At 45.3% G+C, this 24,414-nt stretch overlaps 1 protein-coding gene across 7 annotated transcripts in view; it reads left to right on the top strand.

The window, feature by feature from the left end:
• MYO1B (myosin IB) overlaps window positions 1-24,414 on the top strand; it is a 172,870-nt gene that overhangs the window by 51,260 nt on the left and 97,196 nt on the right. The window lies entirely within an intron of this gene.

The following is a 24,414-nucleotide window of genomic DNA, read 5'->3' on the forward strand; positions in this document are numbered from 1 at the left end:
TACTCCATTTGGCGTCAGGCTCTGTAAGTTCTGAAATATTTGGGTTCACTATGTAAAATATGTTCTGTTACGAGTTCTGTGTAAGTAGCAGCTGCTGCTAATTATTTTTGCAAATAAAACAAGAATGTACATTGTTTATTCTTTTAAAGAGCCCAAGCAGCATTTTCAGTGGGTTGGGTTAAGAAAGATCCCAAGTGTTGGGTTGCGTAATGGTTTTTGAGCAAAAAAGAATGAATAATACCTTCAGTTTATGGTCTTCACAGACATTGACGGTGTTCGCCAGACATGTGCATTAGGCCAATGGTTTCACCTTCCCTGAAGCTAGCCACTTGTTTGATTTTTTCTGAAGGTCTCTTGTTAGTGTAAAGAATTCCTGTAAATAACAACCTACCATAATTACGTAGCGCCGAGGTTGGAGACCCCTGAGCTAAGGTGACAGAGTCTGTAGTTTTAGGTGTGGTCTAGCAGAAAAGAACTATCTCTGTATGTTTGAAGATGATCTATGGGCTCGATTAATTTTGATAGAAAAAAAATCTAGTTATTAAAGCATATATATACCAGAGTCTTGGATGTTTCTCCTGATAAGATAGCACCTAGTGACACCTTTGGACTGTTTGGCACTAAATATTTAAGTAATTCCTGAAAATGGTTGTTAAAAGCTAAATACTATATATTTTGCCCATCAAGTGGATCTCGATTATTCTGTTTTCTTTTAGAAGCAGTAGATGTTGCAAGTTCTCTTGTTTCATTTTGCCTGGAGGAAAATAAAATGTTGAAATTTGTTTTATGAAGTTATTTCCATAGTTAAGCCCCTGTCATTGAAATACTTTATTTGATGACTATTTTTTTTAAAAGGAAGATTTTTTTTAAAAGATTTATTTATGATAGACAGAGAGAGAGAGAGAGAGAGGCAGAGACACAGGCAGAGGGAGAAGCAATCTCCATGCCGGGAGCCCGACGTGGGACTCGATCCTGGGACTCCAGGATTGCGCCCTGGGCCAGAGGCAGGTGTGAAACCACTGAGCCACCCAGGGATCCCCGAGTATTTATTTTAAATTCTAGGCCTTGAAACTGTGCTTCCTAAAGTAATATGCTTGGATCAGGAATGTTAGAACCCTGCAGGAGCTTGTGAAATACCTAGTTTTGTAGGCCTTACCTCTCCCAAGCCAGGAATCTACATTTTTCAGAAGCTTTCCAGTTGATTCTTTTGTATGCGTGAGTATGAGAACAGGTTATCTTGGTTTGTATATTTATAAATATTTCCCTTTCCTTAACTGTTGATAGCAAATGGTGATCTTTATGCAGGTAGCCTTCCTATGAGAGTGGTTTGTATTTATTGAATACTTACTCTGTGCAAGTACTGCTCTCAGTGCTTTACGTGGGTGATAACTCATTTTATTCTCAAAATAATTCTGTGAGGTAGGTCGTGTTACAAATGGGGGGAATTTTCCCAAAGCCACGCAGCTCCTGGGTGGGGAGCCACGCTGTGAAAACAGTCATCTGCCTTTTTCGTGGTGGGGCCTCTGTGCACTTTCAAACACACCCCAGGCCCTCCGCGGCTGCCCTAGCTGTGCCTCAGTCTGTCCCAGAGACTGCATGTCATTCTCCCGTTTGCAGCTTTAATCTCCCGTTTGGGGACGTTTAGATCTATATCAGATCTATTCTAGAACGCCAAAGTCTGTGCTCTGTAATACCTATTTTTACCCCCACCCCTGAAAGATTGCTAAGAGTCTGTATGGCATCACCACCCTGGTTTACGCCCCTTACTTCCTAAGGACAACAGCTATGATCAGCTGTAAAATGAATTTCCAGTGTGCTTAGAATACAGACAAAAATATACATTTTTTATTTTTTTAATTTATTTTATCTTTTTAATTTTTTAAAAAATATATATTTTAAACTCAATGAATGTTTATTAGATTGAGTTAGGTGACAAAAACCTTTTAGCGTGGTCTGTAAAACGCTGTGTGTGGGGGGTGGGCGGCCCAAGGTCCAGGTTTACTTAATGAATCTGCATTTGCTAGATTTGTATCACACCTGCCTTCCCGTTTTCTGCTCTTTACGCCCTCATCGCCCGCCTTCCCACCCGGTGGTGTTTGCACATTCCGTGCCCTCCGCCCAGAATGCTTTTCCCTCCCTTCTCCCCACGGCAACTTCGGTTCTTCCTTTGGTTCTCAGGTTGCATTGGAGCTCCTCAGGGAAGGACCGTCCCTCACCCCTCCTGGCCAAGGTCAGATCATTGCCCTTGCCACAGTTACAGTTTAACGGTGCTTTATGAGATTATGGGATTCCTGTTGGCCTCACCTGCCCGCCGGCTCACCCCGAGATTCTTAGCACCTCAGAGTAATACCTTAATGCTGAGAATATAGTGAACAGGACCTGGGCTTGATTCCCAGCTCTTCTGCTTGCAAGCTGTATAATCTTGAGCAAATGACTTGAAAAACACCCTAGACTCAGAAATTAAACAATCTGCTCTGTTCAATGGGAAAATAATTATTAACTCCTAGGATTTTTGTGAGAGGTAAAAATCTAGTAGATACGTAGATAATGTAATTATCTGGTGTATGTAAAGTGCTCAGTGTGCTGCGGATCACAGCCTTGTGGGAAAGGAGAATAGCTGCTGTTAACGGTAATGCATGTAATTATCGTAATAAGTATGGGACACATTTTGAGCCTCCTCACATGCTCTTTCTTTCTTACCAGTTTCTCCTCTGTGGTGGGACATTTTCCACTTCCTTTATTTTTTAATTTTTATTTTTTAGAGATTATTTCTTTCCTCGAGACAGAGAAAGAGAGAGAGAGAGAGAATGGGCAGGAGGGGCTGAAGGAGAGGGAGAGAAAATCGCAAGCAGACTCCCACCTGAGCCGAAAACCAGAGTTGGGTGCTTGATGGACTGGGCCACCCAGGTGCCCCCCACTTCCTTTAAAGCATTTTCCCTTCATTATTCTTTGTGAACGTCCAACTTTGATAGTGTCTGAAATAGGGTCGGTGCTAGCTAGGTCTCCTCCTAAAGCCTAGTCTGACATTCTCAAATAGGAATTTTGCAGCATAAAGGATAAGGTGACCTTGGGCTTTTGATGTATTTTAGCCATAACTATTTCAAGAATTTGGTCCCAGTTTGGGTAAAAAACTGAAACAGCTGCCCAGTCCACCTATACTTTGAAAATTTTAGTTTACCCCAGATTACATTTGGAATTTAGTTTGACCTGCTGTTGACTGTTCATCTGCAGAAACATCCAGGGGGTGCCTGGGTGGCTCTTTCAGTTAAGTGTCTGCCTTCCCCTTAGGTCATGATCCCAGGGTCCTGGGATCCAGTCCCAAGTCAGGCTCCCTGCTCTGGGGAGAGTCCGTTTCTCCTTCTTCCTCTACCCCGGCCCCCCTCACGCCCCTGCGTGTGCACACACTCCCTCTCCTCTCTCTGTCAAATAAATAAAATCTTAAAAAAAAAATCCAGGTTATTTCCCTTATAGCTCATGCATTTTTGAAGGTGCCCAGAAATCATCCATCTTTATCTTTTTCTTTATTGAAAGATGATCTTTCAATTCTCTTTCTCAGATAATCGAAAAATATTTACATTTCACATATGTACGTGACGTTGCAATAGCAGACGTGTATAAATTAGTAAAATGAGTATCAACAGTGGTTTCTTACCTATATTCCTTTCCAAGGCCATTTTATATTGTACCTGTTCTCCTACCCCCTTTGTGTTTGGAGCCGCCCCTTGAGCATGGTAGCGTTGGGTGTCAGGCCCAGAGAAAGGAGGGCTCCGTGGGGCAGCCTAGGTGACACCCCTTGCTCTTCTGGTTGTGTAAGGAGCGCCTTTTGAATGTGATTTTTGTAAAATTTAATTTACTTACCTGAGAGTGAGAGACAGACGGGACAGAGCACAGGCAGGGAGGAGGGGAGAAGCCGGCTCTGCGCTGAGCAGGGAGCCGGATGAGGAGCTCGAGCGCACCTGGGGCCCGACCGGAGCCGAGGCAGACGCTTACCCACCAGGCCGCAGGTGCTCCTCCCGTGTGAGCTTAAGGCTGTTTGCACGTTTTCGTCTGCGTCAGGCAGTCAGGAGCTGCTCTCCCGGAGAAGCGCCTCGGACCCCAGCCACGTGGGGAGGCAGGAGTGACGGGAAAGGCTTGATTTCCCTCCGCCCGGCATAGCCCGTGCCAGGGCACCCCATCCTTGTTCTCCCAGATCCACGGCCCTTTGTTGAGTCGCGGCCCCTTGACCTTGCACCACTGGCTACGGTGTCTTACTGTCCTGTGGATCTTCCCAAAGTCAGCGCCTGCTTCCCTTCCGGAAACCCTCATGGGCTCCTGTACCGTGGGCGTGAGCTCCCAAGTCCTGTGGCTGCGTGTGCGAGCTCTGCGTGGTGCGGCCTCCCCTCCCCAGCCCCGCACCCCCGCGAGCTCCCGCGCCAGCCTCCCCCCAGCCTGGCCCTTCGGTCTCCTCCCCCCACTCCTACCCGGCCCCACTGTGACCCGGAGGCCACCCAGGCTCCTCGGGGCTGTCCGGGGCCAGCGCTCACGTCACTTGTCCTGTTCTTCTGCCCCTGGGGCACGGCCCCCGTGTGATCCTGTCACTCCTCCAACCGCGGGGCCTCACGTTCCTGTGCGAAGCTCTCTAACGGGATGAAGGCTTCTGTAGGTCAGGACCTGCTCCCTGCAGAGGCCTGCGGGGTGACGAGGCCGGAAGGCCTGGGCGTTTTCAGTCTTGGTGACTCCTTTTAGTAACTGACTCCAAGGTGGACCCGGCGAATGTCATAAAGGGCATTTCTGGCTCTTCTCAGAATGTCCTAGGGCTGTGGATGTCCGGGGCTGAGGGTAGAGGTCCGGACAGGAGATCCAGGAGATCCCTTCATGGTGCCCGTATCTCCTCTGCGGCAGTCAGAATTCTGCGCGTGCACTAGTGTTTATTTCGAGAAGCTCCTAGGACAGCCGGGCCCTGAAGCCCCCGAGAGGTTGGTGGCGTCACAGAGCGTGCAAGTGCTTTCTCACGGAGAAAGCGAGAAAGCTGACGTGAGGTCATGTTGCTGAGACTTCGCTATTATTTCTCTCGTTTCGCTTTTGGGAAACTGAGCCTCTAACGGGCTCTGTACCGCCCAAGGCCCCTCCCAGCACCCGATGCCGGGCTTTCCCGCCCGGCGTTCTTTCTCCTTCTTGCCTTAGAGGAGCGACTCACTCCCTGAGCAGGTCCTGCGTGCCCACCGCGCGGCCCCGACGTGCGGGCGGTGAGCCAAGCAGCCGCGATTCCCATTTCCCTGACGGACGCTCCTCTGCCTTGGGTGCACAGGAGGGGGGTAGAGCAAAGGGAGGCGGGCTGTCGGGCAAGACGAGGTGGACGGCGCTCCGTGGCGCCTGTTCCTCGAGGGCTCTGGGCTGGGAGCAGGTGCACCGTGGCCCGCGAGCCGGCTGTCCGCGTAGACCTCTGATGTGGCTGACGGTGCGGCCCAGAGGCCACCCGACGGCCCCGCTCCCCTGAGGTGACCGGCCTTCCCTGCGCGGTGCCCTCGGGTCGGAGGCGGGTGGTTGTCTGATGCAGGGCAACAAGGACCAGAAAGCTTCTTCACGGAGGGCGACAGCTGGCCTGGCCCTCCCCGCGCCCCCCGAGCTCCGGGCCCAACGGGCCCCCCGACTCTCGAGCTCCCGCTCGCACCCGACCATCTCGGGCCGCTGTGGCTGGAAGACGCGCAGCCAGTTCCCTGTCAAATCCCGGACCGCTTGCTCGTTTGTTTGTTCATTCATTCATTCATCCATTCATTCCGAACCGTCTTAAACTGAAGCCGGAAGTTTGGTCCCCTGCCACCATAATGTTTTCCTCATGGAAACCTCTGTGGCATGATAACATGTTCATTAGTGGAAGGTGTTTCTCTCTGGAGACTCCGAGCAGGCTCTGTGACTCCTAGTTTCTAGATCCCCGATGAAAATTCACGTATCGCTCCCCCCCCCCCCACGGCACATCTCGGGCTCAGAAGCCAGTTTTGAAAAGTCTGTTTGTGATGCCGAGCACACGTCCGTACCCGCGTACGTAGTGGCCTCCAGGATCACGTCTTAAAGGGAAAAGTTTGGTTCTCAGCTGAGCAAGTTTCTTCCTGCAGGCATGTGGTGTGACGGGTCTTTGACAGGCCCTGGGAAGCTCTGCAGCCTTCTAGAAGAGATCCATGTCATCCTAAAGGAGTGGCGCTGAGGCCTCAGCCCTGAAAATAGTCTGACGCTTCATCCCCAACAAAGCACGACGGTTGGAACCCGCGTGGGAAGCCCCGTGTAGAGAGGGTGTGTTTAGGGTGGGTGGCCAGGGGCACCCCCTTGGTTGTTGAAATAAGCTTGGTCTATTGCTGAGACCTGTTTGGCGGTAGGCCAGGGTAGCCAGGGCGGAGGGAGCTGTGTGGGAGTTTGCCTAAGCAGGGGTCAGCAAATACCAGTCCCGGTCCAGTCTGGGCCAGCTAGCAAAGCAGAGATAATGGAGACAGAGCTCAGGAAAGCATGTAGGGTCCCGGACTTCAAGGACGGGAGAGGCAAGAATGTGTCCTGGGGCTGCTGTGGGGCTGAAATCCGTACAAAAGGGAAAGGGCCCTGCTGTACCGTCCCCAGGAGGGGCCTTGTGGCTGCCCGCGGGGTCCAGGATGCGCTTCCCCACCGGCTCCAGCCTGTCTCAGGGATCCCAAGTCCCTACATGGAAGCGAATGCTCATTCACTCAATCAGCATTATTAAGCATCCGAGATATGAGTGAGGTGCTGTGGATACAAAGCTGGAAGTGTCCTTAAGGGTGCACAGCCTGCTATGGGAGCCAGACCAATAAATGACTACAAAAGGGAGAGAACTTGCATGAAAAATATGGGAGATCCTGTGAGGTGCCTGGGTGGCTCTGTCGGTTGAGCATCTGACTCTTGATTTCAGCTCAGGTCACAATCTCAGGGTCGTGAGATCGGGCCCCACATTGGGCTCTGCGTTGAACGTGGAGCCTGCTTAAGATTCTCTCTCTCCCTCTCCACCTCCCCTCCTCTCTCTGTCTAAAAATAAACAAAAATCCTAAAAGCTTATTTAAAAAAAATGGTAGGAGATCTAGAAAGAGCGCATGTTATCATTTGCCCTGGGTAGCGTGGCATTCCCAATGAATCAGCGGTACTGCTCGCATTCCTAGAGGCGTCTGTGTTCCTAGAGGCGTCTGAGCTCGGGTCCCCGGTGGGGAAGGTGCTGTGGCCAGATCGGGGGAGGGCGAGCAGCCCTGCCTCAGGAGCTAGAAGATGGGACGGTCTTGAATGATGAATTTGCCGCTGACGTAAGGAATCGGGTTCTAGGCCCAGGGAATCATTTTCCCATCAGAAGAAGCCGTGTCGATTCCGTCGTTCAACATGTTTCTTGAGTGCCAGGTACTAGTTCTCTAGGTACAAAATCTCATCCCTGTTGGGCTTATGTTCTAGAAGGGAGGGAGACGGTAAGCAAGAGAAGTAAATAAAATAAATGATGGTTTAGATGGCGTCGGGCGCTCTGGAGGGTAGTGGGGCTTCCTCCCTGCCACTCTCATGTCCCCTAATGTTCCGTAATTCCCAGCGTGGGTGTAGAGAGTGGCCCGTGTGGACTGAGGGAAGAGGATGTGTACAGAGGCTCACGTTCCCAGCGTTGGATTCTTTCTACCCGAGCTCAGCCCCTTCACACTTTCTGTTGTATGAATGTGCTTCTCAAAGGTTTAGACAAAATTTGAATTCTTCATTAAGGTATGAGTTCACCACGCAGCTCTTTTATTTTAAAGGTGATTATTTGTTGTTGTCCGGTTGTCCAGGCATCTTAACTTGTTGGCTCTCTGTTGCTTTGATCTGAACTTCCTCTTAGGTGATTAAGATTCGGGAAGCAGATAGACCGGTTTTGCTCTGTGCCAGCTCCCCACCCCCATGTTTTCCACATTCAGGGTCCTTGGGTAGATGTGTACATTATTATTATTATTAATTTATTTTTTAAGATTTACTTATTTATTAGAGAGCACATAGGGGGGGGACAGAGGTGGGGCCAAAGGAGAGGGAGAGGATCTCAAGTGGACTCCGCCCTGAGCACTGAGCCTGGCCTGGGGCTCCATCCACCAATCCTGAGATCATCACCCTCATGAGTCGGGTGCTCAACCGACCGAGCCACCCAGATGCCCTTAGATGTGTAATTAGTAAGAAAGTGCAAGTTATTTTGGAGTCTTGTTTTTTTAGTCCTTAAACCTGATTGCCTAAAAGGTCAACATTGAGACACTCACTCCTGCCATCATTTCCCGTGTCACTTCTCTGTTTGTTTTAAACCCTCATGGCTTCCAAGCAGGTGTCGTGTGTTTTCTCCAACACCATATGTTTGGTTATTTTCTGACACCAACGGGGGGGGGGGGGGTCTAACAGTTCTCTTCCACCCTGACACTACCCAGAGTAAGTGCGGATTTCCCAGGTCAAGGGCTCAGCCCCTCAAGACAGCCCGGCGTCGGATGCCTGCCGCCAGTGGAGTGCCCAGGCTACCCACGCTTCTACCCAGCTGATTACACATGTGAGGACTTCCACGGTCTTGCTCAGGTTCCGTAATTTGCTAGAATGACTCCTAGAACACAGGGAACACTTTGTTTTCGTCTGTTGATTTATTAGAAAGGCTACAACTCAGAAGCAACCAAATGGAGGAAATGCAGAGGGCCTAGTGTGAGGGAGGACGGGCGTACAGTCTCCACGCCCTCTCTGGGCAGCCAGCCTGCTGTCCCCACCCCGCAGCTTCCTGAGCTGAGTCTCCTTGCTCAAGAGCTTTTATAATCCAACCTGAAGCTCCTCCTTCCCCTCCTGGAGCTGGAGAGGTGAGACTGTGTGTTCTCACCCTTTAATAATGCCTTTGGTCCTTCTGGTGACTAGCCTGGTCCTGAAGCTACCCAGAGGGTCCCACTTTGGGTCACCTCATTAGCATAAACTCAGGTGTGGGTGAAAGGCACTTGTTAGGAATAACAAGAAACATTCCTATTGCTCAGGAAATTCCAAGGGTTTCAGGAGCTCTGTGCTAGGAATCAGATACAAAGACCAAATACATTTCTTATACCGCGGATGTGGACTTGTGTGTACTGTATTCTTGAGCGTTCGCTTCCCGAAACCAAGTTAATGCTGGAGTTTTCGGTGTGGTGCCCTGGAAACCGGAATTTTCCAAGAAATATCTTTCTTTTTCCAAGAAATATCTTAAGGGTGGTTCACCAGTTCAATTCAATAAACACTGAGTGTCATAAAGACCCGACTGTCAGCCCCCCTCTCGGGCACCCGCTCCAAATGGGTCCTGGATCCTCTCCAGCCCCTCTTGTTGTCCTTAAGGACATCACCCTGCCGTTATCTCCCCTCTCCACTGTATTCTCAGCTCTTCCTTCTGGCTTTTCCATTCCTGCTGACAAACACGCTGTAATATTTCTTGAGATTCCAGCTATCACACCATTTGTTTCCCTCGATTACAAAACTCTGAAAAAGTTGCCTACACTTGTCGTGTTGGACTTTTATCTCCTCCCTCAACTACAAGGTCACTCCCATGTGACCTCCATGTTGTCCAATCTGTGAGTTTTGAACCCTTCTGTTCCTTTAGTTATCAGTAACATTTGACAGTATGACCAATTCCTTCCCCAAACCTGTTCTTAAGATTTGGCTTTCTGGCCTCCATACCTTCCTGTTTTCCCCCAGCCTGCCGGCTGCGCCATGTCTGGCCTCCTCTGCATGCACCTTTTCCTCCACCTCTGAATGTTGGAACGTCCAAGGGCCTGCTCTTGGGCCTTTACTTTTCTCTTCTGTAGGCATTAGATGCATGAACCCATGTGGGCTTTAAATAGCCCTGATGTGCTGATGCACCCAGAATTAGGTCTCTAGCAGGACTTCTCCCCTGACCTCCCAGCGGTTAAGCCACATTCAACTCTTCAGTGTCTCTTTGGGTGTCCAAGAGGTGCTCGAACTTCAGTGTGTATCAAACCAGACTTCAGATGGCCCCAGTCCCTCTCCTTTTTCCCGTCTCAGCCTGTGGCAGCACCATTCCTTGGCTGCTCATGCCACACCCTTTCTTTTCTCTCCTGCCTCACATTCAGCCCATCATCAGGTCATCTTGGCTGTCCTTTTATACACCCAGTCTTACCACCTCCATTGCCACCATCCGGTGTTGCTTAGATTATTGGAGGAGCCTTCTAACTGGTCTCCTTCGTTCACTTCTGCTGTAGTCTCCTCCTCCCACACCTCAAATGTGGGGAAAAGCCACTGGCTAAAGTGTTTTTCTTGAGGATGCCCATCATACTGTTTTTCTTTGCTGCTCAGAAACCTGTAGTGGCTCACGTGTGTCCTGCGGAGCTCCACTTGATGTGGGCACTGGCCAACCGGCACATATATTACCTCTCACCCCCTTGTTCCAGTCACACTGGTCTCCCTGCTGCTCCTCTGGCATGAAAGACACTCTGCACTACTCTTCTCCCATCTAGGGGCTGATTTGTTCTCTCACTTCAGTTAGGAAATATCTTAATTATCGGTGCAAACACTACCTAAAATAGCAGTCCCTACCCCAATCATGCACAATCTCCTTAGACCATTTTACTTTTCTTTGCTAATCATTATCTGATGTGTTTTTCTGGGTGTTCATTCATTGATGTCTTTCTCGTTTGTCCCCTGGACTGGAGTGCCATCTCCGTGAGAGCAGGGGGCTTTGTTCATTTCGCATATCCACATGGCCACAGCAATTGGAATAATGCCTGGCAAAGGGCAGCCGCTCCATAAATATTGGTTGGGTGAGTGGATGAATGAGTGAATTTGGGGGGGGGGGCTACCATTTATGTGTAGAAACCATGCTTAAAAGATTCACATGGCCTTTGCCTTCAAGAATTTTCCAGGCTACTTGGAGGGAGTAGGGAATGGCTGCGTAAAAGGGTCATTTTAATATAATAGCATACGTGCAATGACAGAGAATAAGTCGCAAGTACAGAAAAATTGGTGTGTCCCGGGATTCCGAAGGTGCCAGCTATGCTGAGTCTTGAAGAAGGAATTAGCCAGAGGTGGCTGCTGCGGTATAGTGACCAGCTGTGGAGAAGATGAAGCCAAAGGCCACTTTGGTCTAGGACACAGTGAACCAGGGAATCTTAGGAACGGGAAAAGGTTTTTGAGTTGAGATGATAACTACATGTAGAACCTCTTCTCTTTTTCTAAATAAAACATTCAGATACCAGTCTGCTCAAATATTTGGGAGGATTAAAGGATTACGCAGGTTACTCCAAAGTGATAGGAGGAGGCTTTGAGATGAGGGTAGTACTTAACAAAAAAATGACAAGCTTATATGCATGGAAAGATTGTCATCTTGCATTTTCAGTCACCAACTGGGAAAATTTTTCAGATTTGTTAAATACGCCTAAATATGTATATATATATATACATATACACACATAAATATGGTGTTTTAACGAATGAGTGGTGAATGACTGAATGTTGGAATGACTTATAAGTGGAAACAGATGTTAATTCATTATGTTTTATGACAGAACTAGTTGCTGTCCGTGATGAATCAGGTTATTCAGGAAGAGGAACATGTAATACTATCAAAATCAAAGTACGGATTTTGAGCCATCATTGACTTTTACAAAGGATGCACACTCCTTTGGATATGAAGCCCTTCCCTTAGGATAGTGTTTTGTGTCTGGATGCATGAGTGTTCAGCTTGAGGTCGGAAAATTATATCCTCAATTACATCAGGAACACCCTAAGCCTTAGAGGTGGCTTAGCCTGATTAAAAAATGATTAGCAATAGAGGAATAAATTAGAGTGTATACCTCTTCTATTAATCTTTTTCCTTCAGCCCACTGCAACAGCAAAAATTAGAAAGCATGTGGAGGGAGGGAGGATTTGGCTGGTGTGTACCATGGCTCTGTCTGCCTTTGGGAGACGCATACAGGTGTACGCTTCAGGTTGCCTGCTGAAGACCTTAGATGGCCATTAGAGGAGTCCATCTCCACTTTCATCTTCTATATTTTTATGAAGTATATATCTCTAAGGGCTCTTGGATGTTTCTTGAGGTATTGCCAGGTTTTAAACCATTGCTTTAATTGCTTTCAGAAGACATATTCTCATACTCCTGCACCCTACCTCACATTCTGTCCTACAGTGTTGTCACCGCTTCTGTCTGTATTTATAATTACCTTGGCATTATTAAGAATAGAGGCTTTACATAATTTGCCCATGGAAATAACATTATGCACAAAAACCAGGAGGGGGATCCCTGGGTGGCGCAGCGGTTTGGCGCCTGCCTTTGGCCCAGGGCGCGATCCTGGAGACCCGGGATCGAGTCCCACGTCAGGCTCCCGGTGCATGGAGCCTGCTTCTCTCTCTGCCTGTGTCTCTGCCTCTCTCTCTCTCTCTCTCTGTGACTATCATAAATAAATAAAAATTAAAAAAAAATTTAAAAAAGTGTTCCTGAAGTATAAAGATGTTAAGAGATAAATTATAAAATGAGCACGTGAGGCTATTTAAGATTACGTGATACAGGTGAGTCATTGCCATCTGGTTACTCATTGCCTGGAACATGGATAAGGAAGGAGGAAGTGTGGAAATGTGTACGGGTGTTTGTTGGGCATTGTTCCTAAAGCCAATAGAAAATGGCATATAATGCTTTGCATATTTGCTTCCTTTTCATAATGTGACATAATTTTCACGATTGCAGTATTGTATCTGATTGTGAATGCCATTGCTTGTCTTATGGGCACAGTTAAGGTGGCTCAGTGAATCTTAAAACTAGAAAATCCTTGTCACCTTTTTTTTTTCTATATATATTCAGGGACTTTCACTTTCTTCAGTGTTTGCATATATCTGGCATTGATCTTGAATAGGACTTTTACAATTAAAATCAATCCTACGTGGTTGGGCTCTCTGCATGGAGCCTGCTTCTCCCTCTGCCTGTGTCTCTGCCTCCCTCTCTCTCTCTCTGTATCTGTCATTAATAAGTAAATTAAAAAAAATCAATCCTATGTGAAAATTTTGGCTGTGGAAATAGAGAAGTGGAGTTTGCATAAAATTGTAGCTGGTGATCACTTGGTTGTGAGCGCTCTTTCACTGGGCCGCTTCCTCCCTGCTTCGCTGTTTCTTTCATTTCTCCTTCTTTCCATTCGCACTGGCCTTTGTTTTGTTCCCTTCACTCCTTACCTCTCCACATCGTCACATGCTTCTCATCTTTCAAAGTGTATGAGAGGTATACCTGCATTTTGAAGCTTCTCCCCAAAAGGCCACTTCATGGCCCTGACACATATTTTTCCATAGCGTGCATTATGCCATGGTTATATGGCATGTTATTACGCGCTGTCTTATAGATTTCATGAGTTGTTTCCTATTTATGGATTGGATTTATGCCAGAGGAATCATCTTTTGAGCAGAGACTATACGTAATGCTTATTTTGTTACCTTAAGATTGGGGGTCTTAGAATCCATCCAGTTTGTTTGCTTATATATGGTTAACTTCAAGTAATACCACAGTAATGTGCTGTGTACATTATAAAACATACACAGTTATAGGGGGAAAAGGATGAATAAAGACATAAAAATAGAAGTTCTCATATTTTATATCCATCTCAGGAAACGCCCTGGGCCCATAGCTCACTTTGGAGACCTCGTGTTAGGTACCATGTTAGGTACTCAGGAAATGCTTATTTGTAGCCTTCAGCAATTCTGCACTGGTTGCTAACAAAATTTCTGGCTGTCTAAATGAAAATGGGGGTTATGGACTGAGTAAGGTCAGTTATGCTTGGGTAACGAACCTTTACATCCCAAGATGTACCACATGAATGTTTGTGTCTCCCTGATGGTCCAGTGTGATGAGGATCAGAGGGTGTCCTCAGAGGCTCTCCTTCAAGTGGTGACACATATCCAGGTTGCTTCTATCTTGTAGTTGCAGTCGCTGCACACATACGTGGCTTTTAGGTTTTCCGTGGTGGTTGAAGAGAGATCACAGTCAGGCCTTGGGCTCTGGTCGGGGAGCACACATGGGCTCACCGAACTGCGAGGGTAGCTGGGAGATGAGTTCTTCCCATGTGCCTGGGAGGGCAGTGGGTGCTGGGATTTAGGAAATCCGCTGCAGGCCTCCTGTTTGCTGGGGTCATCGGTTCTGTGCAAAGCAAGCTTCTGCATGAATTTAAACATGAGCTCAGTAATATAATTTAGAAAGAAAACAGGTCCTCTCAAAGTACTTTCAAATATTTTTTCCTCATCATGACTGTAATCACAGTGCATTTTCACATTTCCACTTTAATCTTATTTGAATGCATTTTATTGTATTAAAGATGTTTTTCTCTTTTTAAAATTTTTTAACTTTTTGTTTATTTTTAAAGTACTCTCTACACTCAGTGTGGGGTGGATGCATTTTAAACTATAAAAGTAAAACTGTTCAGGGCGCCTGGGTGGCTCAGTTGGTTAGTGTCTGCCTTTAGCTCAGGTCATGATCTTGGGGGTCCTGGGATGGAGCCCTGCATGGCACTCCCTGCTCAGCGGAGAGCCTGCTTCTCCCTCCACTGCTACCCCATGCCTCTGCTTGTGTTCTTCCTCTCTCAAATAAATAAAATCGTAAAAAAAAAAAGTAAAACTGTTCACTCATTTTTCGTGTTTCTGTTATTCTTTTTTTCCCACTTGCTATTCAGCATAGAGGCTAGTTGCTTACTGATTTATTAGGAACAAAGGTTTTTATTTGTGTCACATTTCCTTGTTTTTGTTTACAAGAGTAGTTAATATATGATTATTTGAAGATGTGTTTAAATGAAATGCTTTGATAGTTTATGGGAACATATCTGTCTTTGGTGCAACTCCATTATTTTCTTGGAACCAATATGTTTACTGGGGGTTTTAGAAAATTTGATGCTGACCTTGTCTATATTAATTTACATATTCATCTATTGGGAATTGTGGCAAAATAGTCATAACCAGCTTTGAAATTTAAGCCAGTGCAATGTTGATATTTTTTGGATTCAACTCTTCCCAAATGGGTGGTGAATAAATAAAACTGAATTTCCCCCACACTGGAGAGTTTAAGCTGTGCTTAAGGACAACTTGAGTTAATTTCTTTTTCCAAATATGGATGTGAAGGATTCAAAGATGGAAGGTGAAGAAATATTAAAATTTTAGAAATGATTACAGAAGAATTTTAATATTATTTCTGACCAACAGATTTTTTTTAAAGATTTTATTTATTTATTCATAGAGACAGAGAGAGAGAGAAAGAGAGAGAGAGACAGAGACACAGGCAGAGGGAGAAGCAGACTCCATGCAGGGAGCCCGACGTGGGACTCAATCCCGGGTCCCCAGGATCACGCCCCAGGCTGCAGGCGGCGCTAAACCGCTGCGCAGATTTTAATTTTAAGGCAATAATCTTAATTTTCATGGTGGAAAAACCAAAACCCACGTCTTCACCCCCAATATCATGTCACTCTATTTTCATCTTACACAATGTAGATAATGTTATTTCTGAATTTTACTTCCAGATTTATACCAGTTATTCTCTTAATTTTGCTCATAATCAAGTACTTGTAAAAATATTTGAAGTATATCCTTTATATACTTTTCTTGTATCCCCTTAATCTAGAAAAATACTTTTTTTGCCAGTAGTTTTATTGAATATAAAAAGCAAGCTCCAGTTCATATATCTCTATGCATTTATTAAAAAGCAAATTATCTCATGGGTATATATCTTGTTTTACTTACAATACAGTATCTCCTTTTGGGAATAGATTAAATTTTTTATTGTCTTTAAACGGTACAAGAGTGCCAAATTAAATATTTGGCTATTAATGGTTGTAGATCAGTGTACCCAAAGGTATGGTTAAAAATCATTGTCAACCAGCTCTTTGAAGGCATTAAAGAGAGCCCTAAAGTAGCGTGGATAATTAGAATAGGATTCTAACTGATAAGCCAGATGTGCACTTGGATGTTGGGAGCTTTGTACTTACTGTTTTTGGAATGTCCTGGCCCCTTAATTTCTATGTGTGTACCAGTCATCTACCTACCTACCTACCTACCTACCCTACCTACCTGCCTGCCTGCCTATCTTTATATGCCTCTGTCTGTCGTCTCTGTATGTCCTTCTTCCTCACCTCCTTCAGGTCTTTGCTTGGATGTCACCTTCTGATTGTATCCTTTCTGATCCCCTCTCCCCCTTTCTGCCCTGGCCTAGCACTCCCTCTTGTGTGCTTTATTTCTCTTCTCACCACCTTCTGGCAAACTGAACTTTGCTTATTTTCTTTATTGCCTGCCTTCCTCATCCACATTGCTCTGTGGAATATTCCTGATGACCAGAACAGCGGCTGGCCCATGGCAGGCAGGCCGTAATATCATTTAACATAGATTCAATAAGCCTTAATCACATGTTAAAAAAAAAATCTCTCATGTTCCAGGAATTCATATCAAAAGATGAAGCCAAATTGTAAAGACTTTGTCTTCGCTGGATATTCAGTGGAATTTCAAATGGTATAATTTTAAAATATGGGAAACAATCCCTTTAAATATTCACAACAGAGAATGGAAGATAATAAAGTTATTCAAGTATGAGATTTGAGTGTATCTTGAGAATATTACAGCTAAAGATTCAGAGATTAACTTGCACTATCAGTACCATTTCACGCACACGTGGGGAGAACACTGACAAATGTGCATGTACCTGTATGTGTTTTCTGTTTTTTAGACCTTAGCACTAAGGTTAGGAACCATAAAATATTTTTAGGAATCGGGATTCCCTACTCGAATGGCCTTTCACACAGATTGCGGAGAGGCCCACCTGGAGTCCGAGTTCACAGCTCTGAGACCTCCCGAGAGGTACACCTTGCTTCCAAATGCTGTAGATTCTCTTCTCTGCCACTGCGCCTGCTGGTGGCATTCAGAGAGCTCCTGCGAGGGTCACTGGGCATCATTCTAGGACCATCACCGAATTGGTTGGATTCGGTAGCGTGCCAAGGTCTCAGCGGCAAGAGAGACGCAGAGGGAAGCGCTGAGGGCCACTTCCACGGGTTTTTTTTTTAGGCTGCGTTTTTACCCATTTGAGTTATGAAGATTTAACGTGTGAGTTTTTCTGAATATTTATTGGTTTACTCATCTGACCAAAATGTTGAGTGCCTCTCCTCTGCAAGTCTCAGTGACTTTCTTGGTGTGGACAATCTGTCCCAAAAAACGTAAATTTTGGCACATTAACTCTGTGCCTTCCTCTAGGGCAGAGATTTTTTTTTTTTTTTGTTCGAGGGGCAGAAGGGGTCTGTGATGAGTGTGAGTCTTAAAAGGGCCATGGTGGTGAGAGAGGCTTGACCTTGAGAGTCTGGCGAGCAGAGACAGCCTCGTTTTCATTCCTACACCCTCTGCTGCTGGGCCAGCCCTGGCGGATTGTAGGTACTCTGTAGCCAGTGGCTACCATACTCAGGAAGGAAATTGGGATAAATGTTATGATTTGCTCAAGGGGAACCTAGAAAAGAGCCTGCAGAACTCTTTTGGAGAAGAGAGGTCATATCAGGTTGGTCTCTAGGAAGGGTAGGAGCAGGATATTCTTAGCAGCGAGCCTGCAAATGACTAATTGCTTCTGAGTTTGAGAACTAGCAAGGATCTGGAGTGTTACTAGTGCAAACAGAATCACACTTTGCCTTTTTTTCTAAAGCAGAAGATTTTGGATGATCACTTGCCTGTGTCTCCAAATAGAACCTATACAGTCCAGCACTAGAGAGAACTGCCGAATACTAAAACGAACCTAAATGAAGAATTTCAGCTAGCAAGTGTAAAGTAGAGACCCATCTCTCTTTTCCTTTCTTCCTCCAGTATTTTAGATCTACGGAGCCCTTTCTTGTGGAGATAGGAATGTGCACTAACATAGGCATGCTTGGGTTTCAGGACTTGATTCTTAGTTTCTCCAAGTTGGGTCTCTAAGGACAGTGTCTTTATCAGATAACTCCCCCCCCCCCCCCCCGTTGCAGACGTCTGGTAATAAATACTAACTGCCTGCTTGCAGGTCCCAGTGTTTCTTTCTCTCAAATAATTTGCGATCTGAGCACGTGACAGTCAGTGCAGCTACTTTCTTGTGGCCACCTTGCGGACATGTAACATGGCTTAAATCCTTGAAGGCAGATGTTTGAGGGCTCTGTCTTTGAGTTAACTTTGGAGCTGTGCTTTTGTGGGATGGAATGATAGAGGAGCTGTAGCAGACCCCCTTCAGAGTGTTAGGGTCCTTTCTCTGGGTCAGCTCTGCAAGTTGAACCTTCTTGCAGCAGCATTGCTGTTGCATCATTTCCTGTGAAAGCGCTGGGCCGTGCTCTGCCAGAGTGGTGGCGAGCCAGGGAAGCTTGTCAGGAGGGAGGGACCCATTCACATTTTAGAAGGAGGAGGGGTACAGGGAAGCCAGCCTGAAGGCCGAGTGGCATGTTATTTTTGGTTTACCCATTCTTATGTGGCCACTTTGAAGTCATCTTAAAAAGGCAAACATTTTAACATTAAAAGAAAAAAAAACAACATGTGAAAAACAGTAACTACTGTGCAGAACAGACCTCCTGGCATCTTGAGCCCTCCTTACCTTATCATGGAGTCCTTTCCCTTGGGTGGGGACCAGAACTGGGGTAAGGGAGGGAGTGGGAATGAGAACCATCTGGAAGACATACCCAACAGGGAGTAGTCATCCTTTATTTACAACCCTGGGTCTTCTCAGAGAGGGCTGTCAGTCATCCCAAGCCCAGAGCCTGCCCTTTAGGGGACCGGGGTGGGGAGTAAGGAGAGAAGGTCAGCCAGGAGGGGTTCTATCTCTATGATAGATTTTCCATCCTCTGATTTCCCCCTTCAATTACTGAGGGATTTTTGGTTTTGTTTTTTAAGATTTCTTTATTTTAGGGAGGGAAAGAGAGAGAGAAAGAGAGCACAAGTGGGAAGGGGCAAGGAAGAGAATCTCAAGCAGACTCCCTGCGGAGTGTGGAGCCCAATGCAGGGCTCCATCCCAGGACCCTGAGATCCTGACCTGAGCTGAAACCAGGAGATGGACACTTAACCAACGGAGCCACGCAGCCACCCCAGTCACTGAGTTTTTTAAAAAAATCAAGACAAGGATTTGACTGTGTAATAATGGACTCATTTGTGTTCCTTATGGAAATCCAGAGGAAAGGTTTCTGCATTTTGTCTATGTCCTGAATTTGCAAATTTCATTTGAATAGATTTTAAACCCCATATTAAAACCCTGCGGAAGGGCAGCCCGGATGGCTCAGCGGTTTAGTGCCCGCCTTGGGCCCAGGGCGTGATCCTGGAGACCCGGGATCGAGTCCTACATCGGGCTCCCTGCATGGATCCTGCCTCTCCCTCTGCATGTGTCTCTACCTCTCTCTCTGTCTCTCATGAATAAATAAATAAAATCTTAAAAAAAAAAAATCAACCCTGGGGGTGTGGGAGGGAAGGGAGCCTATGGGCCACTAGGATCACTTTAGTTCGGTCCAGACTCCTAGGAACTCCTCAGACACATGCCTAACACTTCTCTCTGTTGCCTGAACAATTTAAGTGTGTGATACTTAAAATTGAGGGTACTCGAGACCCCTGGGTGGCTCAGTGATTTAGCATCTGCCTTCGATTCAGGGAGTGATCCTGGGATCCTGGATCGAGTCCTGCATCAGGCTCCTTGCAGGGAGCCTGCTTCTCCTTCCGCCTGTGTCTCTGCCTCTCTTTCTGTGTTTCTCATGAATAAATAAATAAAATCTTTAAAAAAAAATTGAGGGCACTCCATAGAATCGTAGTTCTGGAAGACAGGAATCATAGAGCCTTGCTTTGAGCTCTAACAAATTTTCTTTTACAGAAGCGAGCTTTAATACTTTTTGTTACAGAAACACATAAAAGCAAGACGTCAAATCTGGCTGCACTGAGGCTAGGATTAGGGATGGAGAAAGAGTCATTGTTATAAAAATGACATTATATTTTGATGGCTTGTGAAAATGTCTTGCCTGGATATAGAAGACCACTTTAAGAGTTACTGAAGCTCAGGCCAGAAATGAGGAGCTTGCCTAAGGCAATAGAAAATTGATAATGAGGAGGAGAGGAAGGGAGGTGGAGTTGAAAGGTATTGGGAACCTGGATTAAAGAGTCAAGGAAAACTTTAATTAAAAACAAAATTTGTCCTCGTACCAGTTGGCCTCGTGCTTCAGGGAAAGGTTTTGTTGTTGTTGCTTTCAAGTAAGCCACATAGACCAAATGACTTGTCCTCACATGACTAGATTATTATCTAGTTAGATAGTACATGATTTCTCTACATGGAGTGTGTGGGACTAGGGATGATACCACTTGTATTCCTCTGCCGGACACACAGAACACTTAGTGAATAAATGAATATTGAATTCTCTTAAAATTATTTCCAAAATGCTTCCTCTCTTATGGTATGATGTGTATTTAGCTAATAACCGGAAGTCTTATTATGATAATTTGTTTTTACCTATTCACTTCCCTTTCCCCATAATAATGTGTGCAAACCCAGATGTTTCATTGCGTATCCACAGTGGCATGTATATATGTGCATGTGTCTGTTATCAGGCATCTCGTTAATATTTGTTGATTTCATTGAATTTTGCATCCACTCTATGAAATGGGGGCAGATCTCGCTTTCCAAAATGTAAATTGATTTGTGGCCTTGATTCTATAGCATGAACATGCAAACTCGGCCACAGCTAGCCTTTCAGGCCTTTATTGAGGGTCTGCTTCGTCCCAGACACTATACCCGGTGCTTTTATTTATTTGTTTGTTTGTTTATTTATTTTTAAGATTTATTTTTATTTATTTATGATAGAGACACAGAGACAGAGAGAGGCAGAGACACAGGCAGAGGGAGAAGCAGGCTCCATGTAGGGAGCCCGACACGGGACTCAATCCTGGGACCCCAGGATTGCACCCTGGGCCAAAGACAGGCACGAAACTGCTGAGCCACCCAGGGATCCCCCTACCTGGTGCTTTATAAGCACCCCCCTCACCCCCCACAGTTCCATAGACTGGAAGCACAGACCAGAGCTGGAAGAGGTTGGGAACCATCCACGACTACCCCCTCCCTCTCCTCTGAGCATTAAAAAACAATCAACAAACCAAAGCAGTGTGTACTTGGGGTTCCCATTCTGATGCTATCTCCATCCAGTGCTTTCTGTGAGAACCACAGCCAGATTTCTCTGCCCTTCTTCAGTCCCTGGTGCCCAGTGGGCCCCCCAGCACAGCGTCCTCTACTGTGGACATGCCTCCCTATGTCTCTCGCTTCTGCGGGAGGAAGGCTGGGCTCAGCTTCATGCATCCCGGGTGCACAGCGGGCACTGGGGGACGTCGGATCTAAACAAACAGGTTTACATTTGAGTGCTGTAAACCTGCAGGGTTCATGTCACCGAACAGACTGGACTTTTTGGAACGTTGATGTGAGAGATCAGAGAATCTGTGCCAAGTTAGACAAAGACACACTGAGTGACATAGAAAGTGGCGCATCTTTAGGCTCATAAATCAGTGAGGAACCTCTATCTGGAAAATCGGTTACCATCCTGAGAATTGGAAGTCATTCTCATTACTTTAACGAATAAAACATGAAGGTCTAAGGGTAATTAGGGAGGCTTTTGGAGTAATTTCTCTTCGGATAAGTTGTTCCAGGATTTGGTTGCCTGTAAAACAGTCATAACAACGGACTATGAAATTAGTTGAAATAATCTATTTTCCAAAAAGCTTAGAAACAGTTGTGTTGAGAATTTGTTTAGATTGTGTTTACCTTGGGCAGGAAAGGCTATTTTTTTATAGATTATAACTGCGTAATTATTTTTATGAGCCTTGGGTGATTGTTAGTATTCTTTTGTTAAAAGGTATACTAAAAATACTCAAGGGGCTTACTGAATTTGAGTGAAGAGCCCAATTGTCTCTTTGTTCTTTCCTCTAAATCAGGTGTGTTTTGTTAATTTCTGGACAGGGGAAGTGACATAATTTCCTCTTTGCTGTCTGTGTCCTCCCAGTTTCTGGCCTTGCATATGTCCTGGAGTTCAGATTTTGCAGCTTTCCATGGCATCCCTTTCTCCATAAAAGTCATTTTTTTCCCTTTTCTGAGTCTTTAGGAGATTGCTGATGTGCTCATTACCTTCTCCCACCTCCATTTTGGGGGACTTCAGTGTCTTTCCTTTTAGATGTTAAGCTTCTGAGGACAGATTTTCTTAAGCATTGTCACCCATGCAGTGAGTACGATGCCTCTTATCTCATCTTATCTCATGGGTATCTGTGAACTTCTGGGGAACCCTGACCTTGTGGATGTTCTCTATCCTCCACACACACTTCCATTTTACTCATTAGGGGATCGGTTCACTCTTGAATAGTAGGAGCCATTCATTCTTCATTAATTTGTGAGATAAGGTCCTGCAGCAGCAAACACCCAACGAAGTGGAATCAGCCTCCTTGCTTCTGGATGCTTGCCAAACCCAAAGCAGGATGCTACCCCACTGGAGGGCTTTCCCCCGTGGCATCTCATGCTCCGGGTACCATTTTCAGAAGGAAGTCCTGAGCTGCACAAGGGATTTGTGCTAAATTCCAAAGAGCAGCTTCCAGGCCCTGAAAGCAGATGTTTCCTCCTTGCTGCTTTCATATCCTAAGTCCAGTCCTTTTCCTTCCTGGCATAATGTAGTCTCTCTAAACCACTTGTCTCTTCCTAATGCATATCTCCAGTACCTGGCCTTGGCAGTCCACCTTTGGAAAAGTTATCACCCCTTGGGCTCAGCCACCTTTGTTATCAGTCTCCAGAAGTGACTCTGGGCTGACTGGCCCTGGCCGGGATACCCATGGGGATCTGCATTGTGATTTTGATAATGGTGAGGTGCAGAGGGTCAGAAAAATGTGAGTATACCCTAAAGCTTCTTCATCACAAGAGGACCATAAATAAAATTTCTAGAATCTTGAAAGAAGATAACCTCTTGAGTGCTCATTATTGTTTTGAATTATATTCCATAATTAGCTTGTGAACTTTTGAAAATAGTTTTGTTTGTGAATTCTAAGAAAAGTTCTTGTCCAGCTACACAGGTTTCTGCTTTTCCTTAAAACATTGTAACACAAGTGAACCATTCTATATATACAAGATATTCAAATACTGTGATTTTTGTCACCTTAGTGATTACATTTGATTGTTAAAGATTAAAAAATATTTTTGAATGACCCATTAGGAAATAATGAAAGACTGGGTAGACGTTGAGGTTGACCCAGGAAATCTATGGAGATTCACAAAAATACTGTGTAGGAGTCTATTCTTCAAAAGCCAATGTAATTATAAAGGAAGAAGAAACTTTTTGTGCCTATTTGTCATACCCTATTTTAAAGCTTGACTTCTGAGCTTTATTTGATACTTTACTTTTGTCACTTCAGAACAGATGTCATCTTAAAATGATTCGTCCCTGATTGGATTATTTCTGTTTTGTAACTAATAGAAACAAGCCCTTTCCAATTGTGTGGCCAAAAGAAAGCAGTGTGGCTACTCATGTTTAGAATGTACAAATGTCTATGAATTAGAAAATTAAGCCTTGATAAAATATTCTTAAAATGATTGTAGCTCATTTTTGTTTTTCTTTTTAAAAAGATTTTATTTATTCATTCATGAGAGACACAGGGAGAGGCAGAGACACAGGCAGAGGGAGAAGCAGGCTCCATGCAGGGAGCCCGATGAGGGACTCGATCCCTGGACCGTGGGATCATACCCTGAGCCAAAGGCAGATGCTCAACTGTTGAGCCACCCAGGTGCCTGTAGCTCAATTTTTAAAGATAATTAAGTCTCACCTGCTCTCTGCCATGTGCTGTGTCATCACGTGGCATCCTTCTTATATGGCAACCAAGGACCTCTTCGAGTTTAAGTGTATTTTAAAAAAGTATAATGTAGTTTTTTTTAACCAATCATTTTGGCTTGGTATATCTTTTCTCATCTTATTTTCTTTCAGACTACCTATATCTTCATATTTTTAAAAAAGATTTTATTTATTTATTCATGAGAGACACAGAGAGAGAAGCAGAGACACAGGCAGAGGGAGAAACAGGCTCCCCCCTGAGCAGGGAGCCCGATGTGGGACGCAATCCTAGGACTCCAGGATCACGACCTGAACTAAAGCCAGGTGCTCAACAACTGAGCCACCCAGGTGCCCTATGTCTTCATATTTTAAGTGTGGTTTGTAGAGGCAACATGTAGTTGGATTTTGCTTTTATATCCATTCTGACATCCTCTGCCTTTTAATTCAAGTATTTTTGTCCATTAACACTTAATGTAGTATCAGTATGGTTGAATTCAGGTCTACCATTTAACAGTTTATTTTCTGTTTGTACCCTCTGTGTTTATCCTTCTTTTCCAGCCCCCGCCCCCCCCTTTTTATTGATTATTTACTTATTTTTTTAGAATTCCATTTTGTTTTTTTTAGTTATTTTGTAGGTCTTATGTTATTATTTTAATCATTGTTCCAG

Source organism: Nyctereutes procyonoides, unplaced genomic scaffold (assembly GCF_905146905.1).
Source record: "Nyctereutes procyonoides isolate TBG_1078 unplaced genomic scaffold, NYPRO_anot_genome, whole genome shotgun sequence".
Classification (NCBI taxonomy): Eukaryota; Metazoa; Chordata; class Mammalia; order Carnivora; family Canidae; genus Nyctereutes; species Nyctereutes procyonoides.